The 14,753-nt window shown below is 44.7% G+C and overlaps 1 long non-coding RNA gene across 2 annotated transcripts; it reads right to left on the reverse strand.

Moving 5' to 3' along the window:
* Positions 1-1,020: 1,020 nt before the first annotated feature.
* Positions 1,021-14,337, reverse strand: LOC143513889 (uncharacterized). 2 transcript variants are annotated; one of them, XR_013130711.1, is made up of 4 exons: positions 14,293-14,337; positions 2,663-2,746; positions 1,529-1,683; positions 1,301-1,320 (listed from the first exon to the last, which is right to left on the reverse strand). It is a non-coding gene; the product is annotated as an uncharacterized LOC143513889 (long non-coding RNA). The 2 variants fall into 2 exon arrangements; XR_013130710.1 differs by having other exon boundaries at positions 1,021-1,683.
* Between the last annotated feature and the right edge of the window lie 416 nt (positions 14,338-14,753).

The following is a 14,753-nucleotide window of genomic DNA, read 5'->3' on the forward strand; positions in this document are numbered from 1 at the left end:
TGGCAACCTGACTAGATATGTCTTTCGTCTTGGAGCAGCTCATTAGCATGCAGATACACAACTGTACAAATGCACTTGAATGCTTTTGTTTAAACCTCTTTTGTAAGTAATCAGAAAATTAAAACGAAAGTGCACTTGACATGAAAGTATGCCCAGAATATAATCTCATTTTAATCAGCTTTGATCAGTTTAATCACGGGAATGGCTTACTGTGTGACAGGCCTATTACATACTGTTGCATCTATCCGGTCGTGCTGGAAGGCACGTGCACCCAGCCATACAAAATCTACTGTATATTCTCACAAAGGTAACGAGGGACGATCTTCTGTTTCTTTGGTGAGCATGTACAGTGACTGTTAACTGAGTGTGCTTTAGTTGCTCACAGATAGGCTGGCTGAACATAATTTCAATATTTCTGAAAGTCCATATTTATACTGATAGAATATAAAATGCTGGAATATTGGAAATGTCGGCACAGGCATTGACTGGTGTGTATGAAACCACAGGGCTACTGACATGAACGGAAGATGAGTGTTAAGTAAAATACAGCTGGAAATGAAGACCTCTTTCTGAAAGTAATTATGAGTAAGCAAAGACTCTGGTATGTGCTCCAGTTATGGAATCAATCAAATCTCACTTTCTATTCTTTATTCTATAAACAGAGCTGAGTTGAGCAATGTTGCTGAATATGCATTGTTGAATATGGCTATGTGCCTTGACGTTATCATTCTTCATGTACAGTGAACGGTGAAAGCTGTCCTCAGCAGGCTGGGTCCACCACGTTTGGATGACATCGGTCGTCCATTACCCCAGCATTAATATGTTTGCCCACCTCTTGAACCGCACACCCTCATGGAGTGCTTTTGTTTCACGACCCTTTCACTTTATGCACACCTAATCATGAGTTTGCACTGCAGACACTCGATCAATACCCCCCCCCCATCTTTTTTTCCCCCGGTTTGTGTGTGTGTAAATCACACTGCCTTCACTCTCTCGAGTGTGCATCTGCCAGGACGTCCACCCATCTGTCTGCTCCTGTGTGATGTGCTCCATCTGCCCTCTGCGGTTGTTAAGGTGACCATTAAGGGTTGGCAACGAGCACGGCCCCCCTGCTCCCATCACTAAGAGTTCAAAGCCAAAGAGCACTCTAAAGAAAGCTTTATTTCCCCCTCTCTCCCTCTCTCCCTCTTTCGCTCTCTGTCTTTGTCTCTGTCTCTCTCTCCCTCTCAGTCTCTCTCTCCTGCCCAGATGAACTGGGATGCCTATATGGCTGAGTGTAAGTTACAGTACCTTCCTCTGCCTCCGGGACCGCTTTGGTGTCTATGTGAGAGGCATAGAGAGCAGGAAAAGCAGGGGGAGAGGGAGAAGAAGAAAGAGATGGAGAGCAAGAGAGGGACAAAAGGAGAGAGGGAGGGGAGATATGGAGAGAGGCCGGGAGAGAGGGAGGGAGGGAGGCTGAGCCAGACACCACAGCATCACTATATCATGTCTCCCAGACAAATTCAGTGAGAAGAAAGGAGTCGGTCACCGTGTCGGCTGAGATCAGTCGCACCTCTGCTCCCGCTCTCTCCTTCTTTGTGACTTCTGAGTGTTTTCAAAAAATTGGCTCCAATTCAGACTAATGCCGGGCCTCAATAAGATCTCTGCAGGGCAATGAGCAAATTGGCACCAAGTGTCTTCACACTGGAACAGAGATGATTGATATGGAGAAGATACTAAAAATTCCACAGTACTTGCAGAAGAGACATTGAAGCGACAATGAAACTCTATTTTGGAAATATGTGTGAAAAAGCAGTTAGCTTAGTTTAGCTTACTGCCAATATTCCAAAGGACAGGTATGTACAGAAGTATGTAATAGATGCAGAAACTAGGAAAAGGAAAATTATTCTATAGATTATTATTACAATATGTATACAGTATATATACAGTATATACACACACATATATATATATTATTACAATATGTATACAGTATATATACAGTATATACACACACACATATATATATATACACATACAGTAACATTAACATATGCATGTATATACTGTATATAAAATCAATGCACATTTGTAGAGAGAGAGAGAGATAGAGAGAGGGAGAAAGAGAATAAAGGAACACTGGCAGTAGGGCACCTGCTACCATACAGTGGTGACTGAATCATAAACACGCGCTATATTTGGAGCGACAGTCGAGAGCTCTCCAGGGATTTGAGAGCCAGGCGAGCCTCCAGCGCAATAACACACTGTAATCTCCTTAAGGTCCCCGCAGCAGAGGGGAAGAAAGAGAGGAGAGAGAGAAAGAAAGCCAAATAAGTGGAGGAAAGAGAGAGAGAGAGAGAGAGAGAGAGAGAGACAGGCAGCAGAGAGAGGAGAGAGAGAGAGAGAGAGAGAGGCAGCAGAGAGAGGAGAGAGAGAGAGAGAGAGAGAGAGAGGAGAGAGGAGAGAGGAGGAGAGAGAGAGAGAGAGAGAGAGAGAGAGAGAGAGACAGGCAGCAGAGAGAGAGAGAGAGAGAGAGAGAGAGAGAGAGAGAGGGGGGCAGAATTTGACCCTCTTGCTTCCATCCTGTCACAGGATGGAGGAAGGGCTTTGCCGTGGGGGGCTCTCATCACAGGGCGTAATCCAGGTAGTGCAGAGAGAGGCAGCAGACGGGTATTCCACTCACCGTCGACCCGGCGAGCTTCCACCCAGACTCCAGAGGCCCCTGCAGAAAGCGTTTGATGTCATGATCCTCCATCAAGCCCCTTATCTGCAACAACAAATGCCCTATTAGGATGCACCGCAAGCGAAAACACGGCACTGTATTTATTTATTTGCTCGCGGCTTTTATTTATAAATTTATTTTAATCTCGGTGGAAGAGCTTTGAGCTGCCGGCAAATGGATGTGGTTGGTGGTTGATGACTGCGTCTGCTCTCTTCCCCGCGGCCAAGCCTAAGCACGGGCCCTTTTGCTAATGCTCATTTTCTGAGACTGTTCCTCACTGAGCGACAGGGTGGCGTGAGCTGAATGTGGGTGCCGCCATCAAAGAGGAGAAGTGAGGGGGGGGGGGGGGGGGGGGGGGGGAGGCAGTGAGTAGTGGGAGAAACCAACACTTGTTCTTGCCAAGGACTCCGACAGGCTGGACAGGGGTGAGGATTGGTGGGGAGAGTGCATGACCCGTGTCAGATGGGGCGGAGACGCAGTACAGGTTGCATGGCTGAGTGTATGTGAAAGGGAGGTGGTCATGAGAAGGCCTCGTGACCACCGCCCTCCATGCTACTTGGACTTGGGCTGTGAGCCCACCAGCTAGCTGCCTCCATGTCAACCTCGCTCTCCTGCAAATTGGGATGCATGGCCCCAAATTCCTCTCTTTCTTCTCTCAATCTGTCTCTCTCTCTCTCTGTGTCTCTTAATGTCTCTCTCGGTTTCTCTCAGTCACACATACACACACACAGATCAAAAAGTGTAACAAACCCAAACAGCTGAAATTGATTCACAGACACAGCATACCTCTTCAGCCCTCCTAAAGCTTTTTGGTGCCTTTTGGTCTGATGGACGACACAGGCTCTGAGCACCCATACTAATCTGTGTCTGTTCCCTCACAACTTCTTCTTTTTTTTCCCACGGAAAACCCGGCACACTCAGGCGCTCGGGCCTGGGAGCCTGGCACCCTTAATGAAGACGAATGCAAGGAATCAATTTACACCACCCTCGCTCCATCTGGCAGCTCCGCTTCCATTAGCACACCAGCTGGGGGAGACGCGCTTCCCGGCTCCGACGCCATGCCTGCTGCTTCTCTGACCGGCTCAGGCCTGCCGACCGCTGCCAGCGAGGCCCCTGTGGCTGCCGCAGGCCTGTCTGCCTTGACCCTTGCAGCAGCGTAAATATCAGTGGCGGGCCCAGTGTGCAGCTCAGTCTCTGCCACAGTCTTTAATCCCAGACTGTCAACCCCGCCCCAACCTGATCACGGTCCCAATTAGGTCTACATTATGTGGAATTATGGAATCTCACAGACTTCGGTTCAACTGAGCCAGGTGGGCATTCTACGTTGGTTTGGTGATGGTGATGCCGAGACAAGCTGAGGTCAGAGGTAAAACCAAAACGCCTCCATACAGAATGAAAGTTTATGTTCCAATAATATTGGATTTCACTGTGGGTAGCAGTGAGTTCAGACTGTAAACTTTGTCAGGTGTCAGAAGCATTTGCTAGTGGATTACAGCAATGAAATATAGGGACCCGACAGAACATACTTTTAACTGATCATATTCTTTCAGAAGTTCATGACGGTTGTCGGCTTCCCTGCATTGACTCTATGAAGTTTTTCTTTGCTGCAGAAGAGCTTGAGGATAGGGAATAATAGTGGCTTCCCAAAGATTTATATTGCACTATATCTGGTATTTCTTGGAAGAGACAAAATAATGATCCATTTAAGAGCTCAACAGATAATGGGATGATCACTCCTGTGTTTGACCATGACACGATGCTACTCTCAGTTATGAATACAATCAAAACTCAATTTGCAGGCACTGACAGGAGCACAACTGTTCCTCTCTGTAGGGCATAAAGAATGAGACTGTGTGTGTGTGTGTGTGTGTGTGTGTGTGTGTGTGTGTGTGTGTGTGTGTGTGTGTGTATGTGTGTGTGGTGTGGTGTGTGTGTATGTGTGTGTGTGTGTGTGCATGGATGACCAGTCTGCAGGGAGATACCTGCAAAAGGCAATGAAGCCCCATGATACATCAGAACAAATTACACATTCACACACACAAACACACTTTTGCATAAATGTAAACACATCTGTGTATGGTAATGGGTCATGAGACCTGATTGTCTCTCGCATGTCCCTTCCCCGGAGACCTTCTTGCAAGGATCCAAACCTCAAAGACCTTTTACGGATGTCAGTGGTACTGTCACGGTGCGAAGGTTCGTGAATATATAAGCATGTGCATAGAAATAATTCACTTCACAGGACGACGGTTTTAATCCGTGATGTCTAGACTGCACTGGACCATCTGTGACTAGTGCAAGTGAATGTCAGGCAGTCAAAACCTCATTGTTAGGATTTCCAGATCACTAGTCACATCTCAGAGAACATACGTGTACAGCTCATGTGTGCTAAATGATTCACAACAAAATCCAGTCAGTGCTAAAAATAATAATGGACAGTAATTGACTGTGCAAACTGCAGATGGCCAACATTAAAGGTGCTTGGTAACTAAAGCCTAATGCAGTCAGTGGAAGCTGAACCGTCATGGTTTGGAGTGAGCCTGTATGGGAGAGTCATCAGATATGTGACTGAGAGAGAACGCAGAGGGACTGTTTCCCATCTTCTCTTTCTGAGAACCAGAAAATGATCCTCAGTCCTTTTTTTCTGGATGTTTCCTCTGTGTGAGTAGCAGCAGGCTGCATCTCCCACTCTGTGCTGCCGTGACTGCGTTCCTGGTTTTTGTGAACTCCGCAGTGGAATGTGTGTTATGACTGTCTCCCCTTCACTCAGATGCTTCCAATCACGGCCTTCTCAGTCTCTCTCCCTTTCTTGCTGTCATTGTAAACCCAGTTTTCAGCTATTCAGGTTTCTCTGTGTGTGTGTATGGGTGTGTGTGTGTGCACATGTGTGTGTTTTCTACCTGAAGTTTCTCTCATTAAAATGGTGGTAGTAGGAGAGCTGTGTCTCTGCTGCCCCTCTCAGGTCAGAAATTGTAACAACAGCCACTTCTCAGCAGCTCACTGCTGCATCTCATCTTCACTCTTCCTCTGCTCCTCTACCCCCCCCCCCCAAACTACACACACACACACACACACACACACACACACACACACACACCCTCCCCAACAGATGCTGCCCCTATGAACAGCCTAACTGTTACACTACTCCATCCTCCAATTATTTCCTTTTCAGAATATACACTGGGATGGGGGTGGGGTTATAGAGGATATACACTGGGATGGGGGTGAGGTTATAGAGGATATACACTGAGATGGGGGTGGGGTTATAGAGGATATACAATGAGATGGGGGTGAGGTTATAGAGGATATACACTGAGATAGGGGTGGGGTTATAGAGGATATACACTGGGATGGGGGTGGGGTTATAGAGGATATACACTGAGATGGGGGTGAGGTTATAGAGGATATACACTGGGATGGGGGTGGGGTTATAGAGGATATACACTGAGATGGGGGTGAGGTTATAGAGGATATACACTGAGATAGGGGTGGGGTTATAGAGGATATACACTGGGATGGGGTGGGGTTATAGAGGATATACACTGAGATGGGGGTGGGGTTATAGAGGATATACACTGGGATGGGGGTGAGGTTATAGAGGATATACACTGAGATGGGGGTGGGGTTATAGAGGATATACACTGAGATGGGGGTGGGGTTATAGAGGATATACACTGGGATGGGGGTGGGGTTATAGAGGATATACACTGGGATGGGGGTGGGGTTATAGAGGATATACACTGAGATGGGGGTGGGGCTATTGGTGTGGACTGGGGGGGGGGGGGCTAAATATCTAACTTAATTAAGTTAGATATTTATACATATAGTCGAAATGATTCGAAATCATTCGCTTTTTTATTCACATTATTTAATGGTTGTTTATTTTCAAAACGCCCAATCTTAACGTCTTCACGTTCTCTCATGTTTTGTCCTGGAATTACAAGAGGCTCGTATTTGTTAACGTAATACATTTGTTGTGAAACGAAGTCGTTACAATTTTAAGCATTTTCAAGTACTTTAGCCTAAATTCCAGCCCTTTTCAAACCTTTATTACTTTATTAATTTAATGTACAGGACATGTTTTATTTGAAGGAAGTTTGTTTTTATCTGTTTGCTTGTTGAAAAATGTTTTCACTTGAAATTACTGACAGATCCATAAGAAAATATTGCTTTATTCATTTAAGCATTAAATAGTATACACTGTGTTGGGTCTTGGTTCAATAGGCTATGTGCAATCATTTCAATATGTTTTAATAAACATTGAACCAGTCCGGCCCTCGGCTTGTAGCAAATTTGGTTTTTTGGCCCTCGGTGTATTTGACTTTGACATCCCTGCTCTATAGTCACCACTGTACCAGTCTATATAATTGCATTTCGTTTTTTCCATGAAGTCCTACTGCAGTACAGTATTACAGTTTTATGCAGTTTTACATACTTTTTTTTTACCATCCCTAGAGATAAAAAATACACTGAGAAACTCTGTCTCAATTCACAATTTCAACAAAGCATGCTACACAGACAAACCAAAGGAATCTGGGCCATATTCTCGAAAGAATACAGAGACACTGCTTAGGTCCAACAGAATTACAAAGCTAACACACTAACAAGGCTAATGCTTGTGTGGAGATTGCCTCTTCTCCAGACTGCAGCATTTGTGTGTGTGCGTGCGTGTGTGTATACTCATTGCATGCATGCATGTGTGTGCGTATAGCGCATATGCATGTGTGTGCGTATAGCGCATATGCATGTGTGTGCGTATGGCGCACATGCATGTGTGTGCGTATGGCGCACATGCATGTGTGTGCGTATGGCGCACATGCATGTGTGCGTGTGTGTGCATGCGTGTGTGTGTGTATGTGTGTGTGTGAGTGTATGTGTGTGAGTGTATGTGTGTGTGTGTGTGTGTGTGTGGAGGGGGTGTTTGTGTGCGATGAACAGCTTTCTCATTATGGGGAGGAAAAGCATTTGTGATGTTTCACTTGACGCTTTCACATCTGGCTGCTCTAATGGGTGCTGCTCTGTGCTCTTTCTAAGGTGGATTATTTCAGCAAATTTCAGCCCTTTTTCTGCTTGTGTTTCAGATTCTTCCAGTTTTTGCACTTTTTCCCCTTTCTGCTTGTGCTGCTGTACTCATTTTTAAAGAAGTGATTATGCAATCTGACAGACGTTAAAACACATGGAGCCCAGATGAGTCGCACACAAACACATGCAAACACACATAAAAGTGTATGGACCACTGCCCGTGGCTAAATACAGTGTTATTTATCGGCTATACTGATGGTTGATCGCTGTCATGTCTTAACCTGTAGGTGGCACTGTTACTTCCGTTCTGAAGTGGGAAACAGTACAAGTGCTCAAATGTGTGGTGGTCACGCTATTTAATATACATGTTTAACATTTCAAGTGTTGAATGTTTTAATGCTAATGGAATCAAGCTAGTTTGCATCTATTCGTATGCCCATCTCTCTCGTCTTTTCTGCCTTTATAAGGTAGCTGCATAACATGGCAGCTACCATCAGCCACATTGAAACCTTGGCAAAAATATGGAGCAACGTATACTGAACAATTTAACCACTTCGTGGTGGTTGATAGCTCAGTTCTTAGCAGTTTGTAAAATGTTGCCATAGCACCTGAGTTTGGCACCCATTTTGGGAGATGCAGTTCCCGGCAAACTCGTGTGTCATCCATAAAGTGAGCCCATGTGAAAGCATCTGTTAACTAATGGAGTCAGTGACACATGAGTCACAACAGCTCAGCAGATCACTGAAGGTAAATGTCGTCGCTGTCATCAAATGAGGCTCCAGATAAATGCAAATGATGTGGCAAATCCCATCATGGGGAGGAGGTTACGAGGAGAACAGTTGCACTTCCTGTGGAGGGGGGGCACATGTTTGATTTTTGCAGAGCTAAGATGACTAGCATCAAAATGTGGAGTGCCACAGTCTCTGAAACCAAACTGGGGAAAAAAGACTGAAAAATAAGCTTGCGAAACATGTTAATGCAGGAAAAATATCCACCGATGACACAGACTCTGATCTCCTTCTGCGTTCCCATGCAGGAGAAAACCAGCATCACTGTACATCAATGGTACTGAGGACATTTCTTTAGAAATGGAGCTCGACACGGCCGCAGCAGTCTCTCTTATTTCAACATAAAAATATGAATCAATACTAAACCACTTACCTCTGTATTCAATGGACACTGCCCAGAGAATGTACAATGGGGACGTATTATGTCCATAACGGGTCATTGATGTAGAAGTAAAATTGGTCAAACAGACTGTACGTATTAAATGGTAAATATCCAACATTGTTTGGCAGAAAGTGGTTGCACCAAATCAGATTAAACTGGAAAGAGCTAATGACAATACAGTTGATCACATTAGAACGTGTTACAGGAACATGATGCAGTTTCTTCAAGGAAACTCTCTCTATTACTCCATTACTCTATTACTGCAGCATGGCCAGAACACCAAGTTCTGCCTCATGCCTTTCATCCAAAGTCTGAAGCTGAAATTGCCCATCTCACTGAATCTAGAGTGATGTGTCCAGTACAGTATAGTGACTGGGTTACTCCAATAGTCCCAGATGAAACATAATGCAGAGGTGTGCATCTGTGGCCACTTAAAATGTTTCAGCAAAGATAGATTTGTCCCATGCCTATTTGCAAATACAGGTTGATGACTGCATTAGTTGCTCACGATTGCCGTACAAAAAGGCCTTTTTTGTTACAGTTTCTCTGGGTTGGTATTTCCTCTGCATCTTCCATCTTTCCACCTGGACAATATTGTGGTGACCAGGCAAACAGATGCTCAACACCTAAAACACTTGAATGTAGTCCTTGACCGGCCTGAACGTTTTCAAAATGACCTTGGGACTACTTGGGTCACGAAAGTAGTGTGGCAAGTTTGCAGACATCTCCGGAGAATGTGCAAGCAATCACTGAGATCCCAGTCCGACTCAGCCCTAGCCAGCTGATCGTTTTCCTGTGTCGGATCAATTTTTATGGGCAATTCATACCAACCTGGTGACCATCCTAAATCTGTTACATGCCCTCTTGTGTATGGAACCGCATTGTGATTGGTCTGCAGGATGTGAATCAGCGTTTCGGAGAGCAAAAGAGCACAGCTTGTGTCCCACAATGTGTTGACACACTATGATCCTCAAAACAGCATTCAATTAGCATGTGATGCATCACCATATGGTGTCGGTGTGGTCATCTCTCATGTGTTGAGAGGCTAATAGCATTTGCTTCAAGGACACTCACCAAGGCAGAACAAAACTGTGTGCAAATTGAGTGGGAGGCCTCAGCCATTATCTTTGGTGTAAGAAAATTCTACCAATATCTGTGTGGTTGGATGTTCATGTTCCACACTGGACATTGCCACATGACCACAATGTTTTGCGCACACAAAGGGGTTTCATCTATAGTAGCAGCACACGTGCCAAGGTAGGCTTTACTCATCTCAGTGCACATCTGAAAAATCAAGTAGAGAAAAGCAGCCCAGCACACCATTGGTGATATCACTCGACAATCTTTTGTGAGTGGGACGCAAACACAAAGTGGACTGGACAGAGGTCAGTGCCTTGGACGTGGGGTATGTGGCAGGCATGCATACTGTGGGGAATGGGAGTTATTTTTCCACCTAGAATGCGTCCAAGGGTCTTTTAACAGCAGCACGCTGCCCATGAAGAAGTGGTGGGTATCAAAGGCATTGCTTGTGGATTTACATAGTGGCACTGGTCTCGATGGCATCATTAAGCAACAGGCAGAGTTGCCGACAAACTGAGAAGATGCCACGTCATGTCATTGTCCTTCTCCATTCATGGGTCTGTTTCACGGAGCCAACTAATGGTCACAAGTACATAGCTGCAATTGACACTCGACACTCTGCCTACAGTACAGATAATGGAGTCCATGACCAAATACACCACAGACATGACCGTTTGTGCATTTGACAAGGTTGTCAGCCTATGGAATATCCAAGGTCCATGTCAGAGATAATGGAACCAAATTCACTGCATAAGAATTTGCTGCTTTCTTGAAGGCTAACCATGTTAAGTATATTTGTTCAGCCCTTTATCATCTGGTCGCCAATGGACGGGCTGAAAGATTTGTGCAAACTCTTTAGCGTGTACTTAAATACTCCAAAGGATCAACCAGTGCTCAACAAAGGCCAGACACATTTGTGTTGGCTGTGTGCTTCTCAAACTAAAACAAAAAAGGCTCCGTCCATGCCTTCTCTGGGCCGTCAATTATATAGTCGGCTGGATGCTGTGAAGCCCAGCATGATGTCTACTGTGAATCACACACACAGCCATCAGACTCTCCACTGAGCCACAAGATTTAAATGCAGGCAGTTTAAAGTTGGAGGTGCAGGACTGGCCTATGATTATGGAGGAGAGCGAGACGGAGCACCAGTACTGGCGTCGACTCAGAGTGGACCAGTTTCATACACTGTGGATGTTAGGATCACAGAGGTATGGCATCGACATGCCAATCAGCTCCTGTTTTACCACAGTCAAAACACTCCTTTAAAACCTGTGGAGTCAGAGTTGGCACTATTACCCCGGCATGCTCAAAGTACCCCCAACTGGTAAAACACTTGGCACTTTTCCTTTTGTGGTGAAGTTCGAAACTCAATTAAAGAAAGTGCCTTGATCTGTATCTGTATCTGTGTTTCATGTTACCAAACGAGGATATTAAGTGTTGTATATTCTAATGCTACGGAGGACAAACTACATACAACACACCCAACATGCACAACTGAACATGTAAACGCGCCTACACAATCTCAAAAACGTACACATACACACAGATACATACACATATACACAGATACGTACACATACACACAGATACGTACACATGCACACAGTCAGAAAAACAATTAATAAAAATCATTTCAATAGATGCTTAATAAAACAAACACAAAAGACACTAAATAAAATAAAACGCACACACATATAATCACGCAAAAAAGCTGAAATAAATATCAAAGCCTGATTCCCCAAAAAGGTGCCTGGTGATCGGCTCCGTTCTTTGTAATGTTAATAGGGAAGCAGTGAGTAGTGACAGTACATGGCTCATTCTGCAGCACACCACTTTGTTTACCGAGGTTACGTTCTAATTTGTCAATATTAGGCTAGTGATTTTTCTTTGTTAGAGTGACACTGCCACTTTGTGGATTATAGCCTACAGCGGGAGGGGGGGAAGTAAAACAATAACATTTTGAGAAACATTTTGAAATAAAGATTAAGAGGCAAAAGGCAAAAAAATGGAGAAAACAAATCGAAGAAAGTCGCAAAAAGATGGCAGGGCGAGAGCAGAAGGTAAGCTGTTCCTCTCACCACGGGTCTTAATCACCTAATTACACTTCATCTTCCGATTGCATTTAATGGGGGCTCTAATTAGTGGAGGCCGGCCCCTATTCGCTGCCGTGGGAACCGTGACAGTGCTGGAGTAGGCAACGACCCTTCTGGTAGTTTCCATGAGAGTCTGTGAGAGACTCTCAGCATCTCGCTGGACTCCTCAATGGTACAGTCCCCACTCACTTCACCTGCACACGACCTCAGCTCTCATCTCACCCAGCTGAGTGCTCCTTTATTTTGCCCCATGTTACTTGCTTGTAATGAGCGAAATGATAGGGCATGTAGCCAACTCCTAACTGACTTTCATAAGCAAGTCAGCTTTCAGATGTGCCCTGCTTGCTAGCTGCTCAAGCGTGTGTGTGTGTGTGTGTGTGTGTGTGTGTGTGTGTGTGTGTGTGTGTGTGTGTGTGTGTGTGTGTGTGTGTGTGTGTCCTATGAGACACTTATATGGGTTTTGCCCAGTCCATGTCCAGATGTGCACCCCCTGTCTTAATGACTTGCCTCACTCTATTCCCAGACCTCCAATAAGACACCACCCCCTCCATTGACATACACCTGGGGCACACTGGCCTACATAGAGGCTGGCCTTGGTAAAACATGTTACATTCAGCGCTGCAACACTGTCGTGTTCACTTCAGATCTTCCACTTTGGGTTTATATGCTGAATCCTGTCCTGAGGTAGGATGTGCACGAAAAAAAGAAGAAAGTCTCCAACGGTAAAGAGCGTAAAAGTACTTGAAAAGGACAGAAAGAAAGCAAATGTTACAAATAATGACAAACCATCAAAGAATCATAAAAGGCTTAGAAAGAGAGGAACATACAGGAATAGCATAACAACCCCAGGTTGTGTGTGTTGTGCTTCATTCACCACCAGGAGGGAGGGGCAGGGAAGATGGTGTTAAAACACCAAAACAGAAAACATGTGCAAAACAAGACCAAACATGAAACAAAACGTTATGTATAGAGCCACTACTGTCTAGTGGAGGTTCTCACCAGGGGGACACTAACACAGATCCATTCAATCACACCATTATATACTACAGAAAAGCAGCAGACCCAATAGGCCACTAGAGGAGCAACTTTAAATGAAGTGTTTGTTGCCTATCTAGGCCTTCAGCCATGTTGATCGTAAAGCTCTGATCGTTAAGCTCATTAAGAGTGACATGATCCAATGCAGTTAGCTCACATCCTTTAAAATATTTTTAAATTCAAATGCCATTTTATTAGTGGAGTTAACTCTGTGTGGTTAACATGCATGCAATATGTCTGCAGAAGGGAGAATCTGCAAACACTGCTATTTGAATATCTTCAGCACACCACCTGAATATCTGCAGGGGTCACCTCACTCACAGACCAGGGGTCACCTCACTCACAGACAGGTCAGGGGGTCACCTCACTCACAGACCAGAGGTCACCTCACTCACAGACCAGAGGTCACCTCACTCACAGACCAGGGGGTCACCTCACTCACAGACAGGTCAGGGGGTCACCTCACTCACAGACAGGTCAGGGGGTCACCTCACTCACAGACAGGTCAGGGGGTCACCTCACTCACAGGTCAGGGGGTCACCTCACTCACAGACAGGTCAGGGGGTCACCTCACTCAGAGGTCAGGGGGTCACCTCACTCAGAGGTCAGGGGGTCACCTCACTCACAGGTCAGGGGGTCACCTCACTTACTAGCCTCAACTAGCCCCTTGCTTCCTTCGTCTCAGTTTGACATGGACACAACCAGGGGCGTTGCCTGGGTATGTAAAGATCCGGGGCTCAGCCCAATTATATATATATATTCTTTTTTTTTTTTTTACAATACATACCCTGATATATAATGTTTAATACTATAATATGGAGTTATATTTTTTTTATTCAGCAGATTTCAAATTTAACAAAGGGTGCACAAATACTGCAGAATGACTGTTGGTGACCTAAAGGTAGTGAGCTTTTACTAAAGGACATGGACCAGGTATATTCCATCAGTACATCCAGTCCTCAATACAGTATGAAAAACAGTATGTCAACAATGGATTTCATGCAACGGTGTAATAATGTAAACAATTCACTTGTTTCTAAATTGTTCTTTTACCTTTTATGACACACTGAAACAAATTATTGAAAGAAATATTAATATTTATTAGTGCTACGGGGTCTACACAATTAATACTCTTTAAGAATTACTTATTATGTATCCTGTATGTTTTTGCAAAGTCTTTCTTCTCCTAACCTGTTCTTTCTTTAGATCAGTCCAGTCCTGATCAGTTCAGTTCAGCTCTCTCCACCCTCTCTTCTACCCTGTTAAATAGTAATTCAGGAAAGCATGCTTAAAATAAAGCTGGAAACAATATTTTAAATACAAAAGACTGTGCTAAAACAAACTACATCTGGCATTATTTTGCTAGTCTTCATACTAAAAACATGTGTATTTTATTAATAATGTGTTTATTAGGCATTGTTTTCCATACCGCTTGTATTGTCTTCTCCCATCTCCTCTCCTCTCCAGTTCTACTCTGTTCTCCTCTCCTGTTCTCTCCTCTTTCCTCTCCTGTTGTCTGCTCTCCTCTCTAGTCCTCTGCTCTCCTCTCCTGTTGTCTGTTCTCTTCTCCTCTCCTGTTCTCTCCTCTCCTGGTCTCTGTTCTCCTGTCCTCTGCTCTGCTCTCCTCTCCTGTTGTCTGTTCTCATCTCCTC

The sequence above is a fragment of the Brachyhypopomus gauderio genome, chromosome 5 (genome assembly GCF_052324685.1).
Source record: "Brachyhypopomus gauderio isolate BG-103 chromosome 5, BGAUD_0.2, whole genome shotgun sequence".
Taxonomy (NCBI): domain Eukaryota; kingdom Metazoa; phylum Chordata; class Actinopteri; order Gymnotiformes; family Hypopomidae; genus Brachyhypopomus; species Brachyhypopomus gauderio.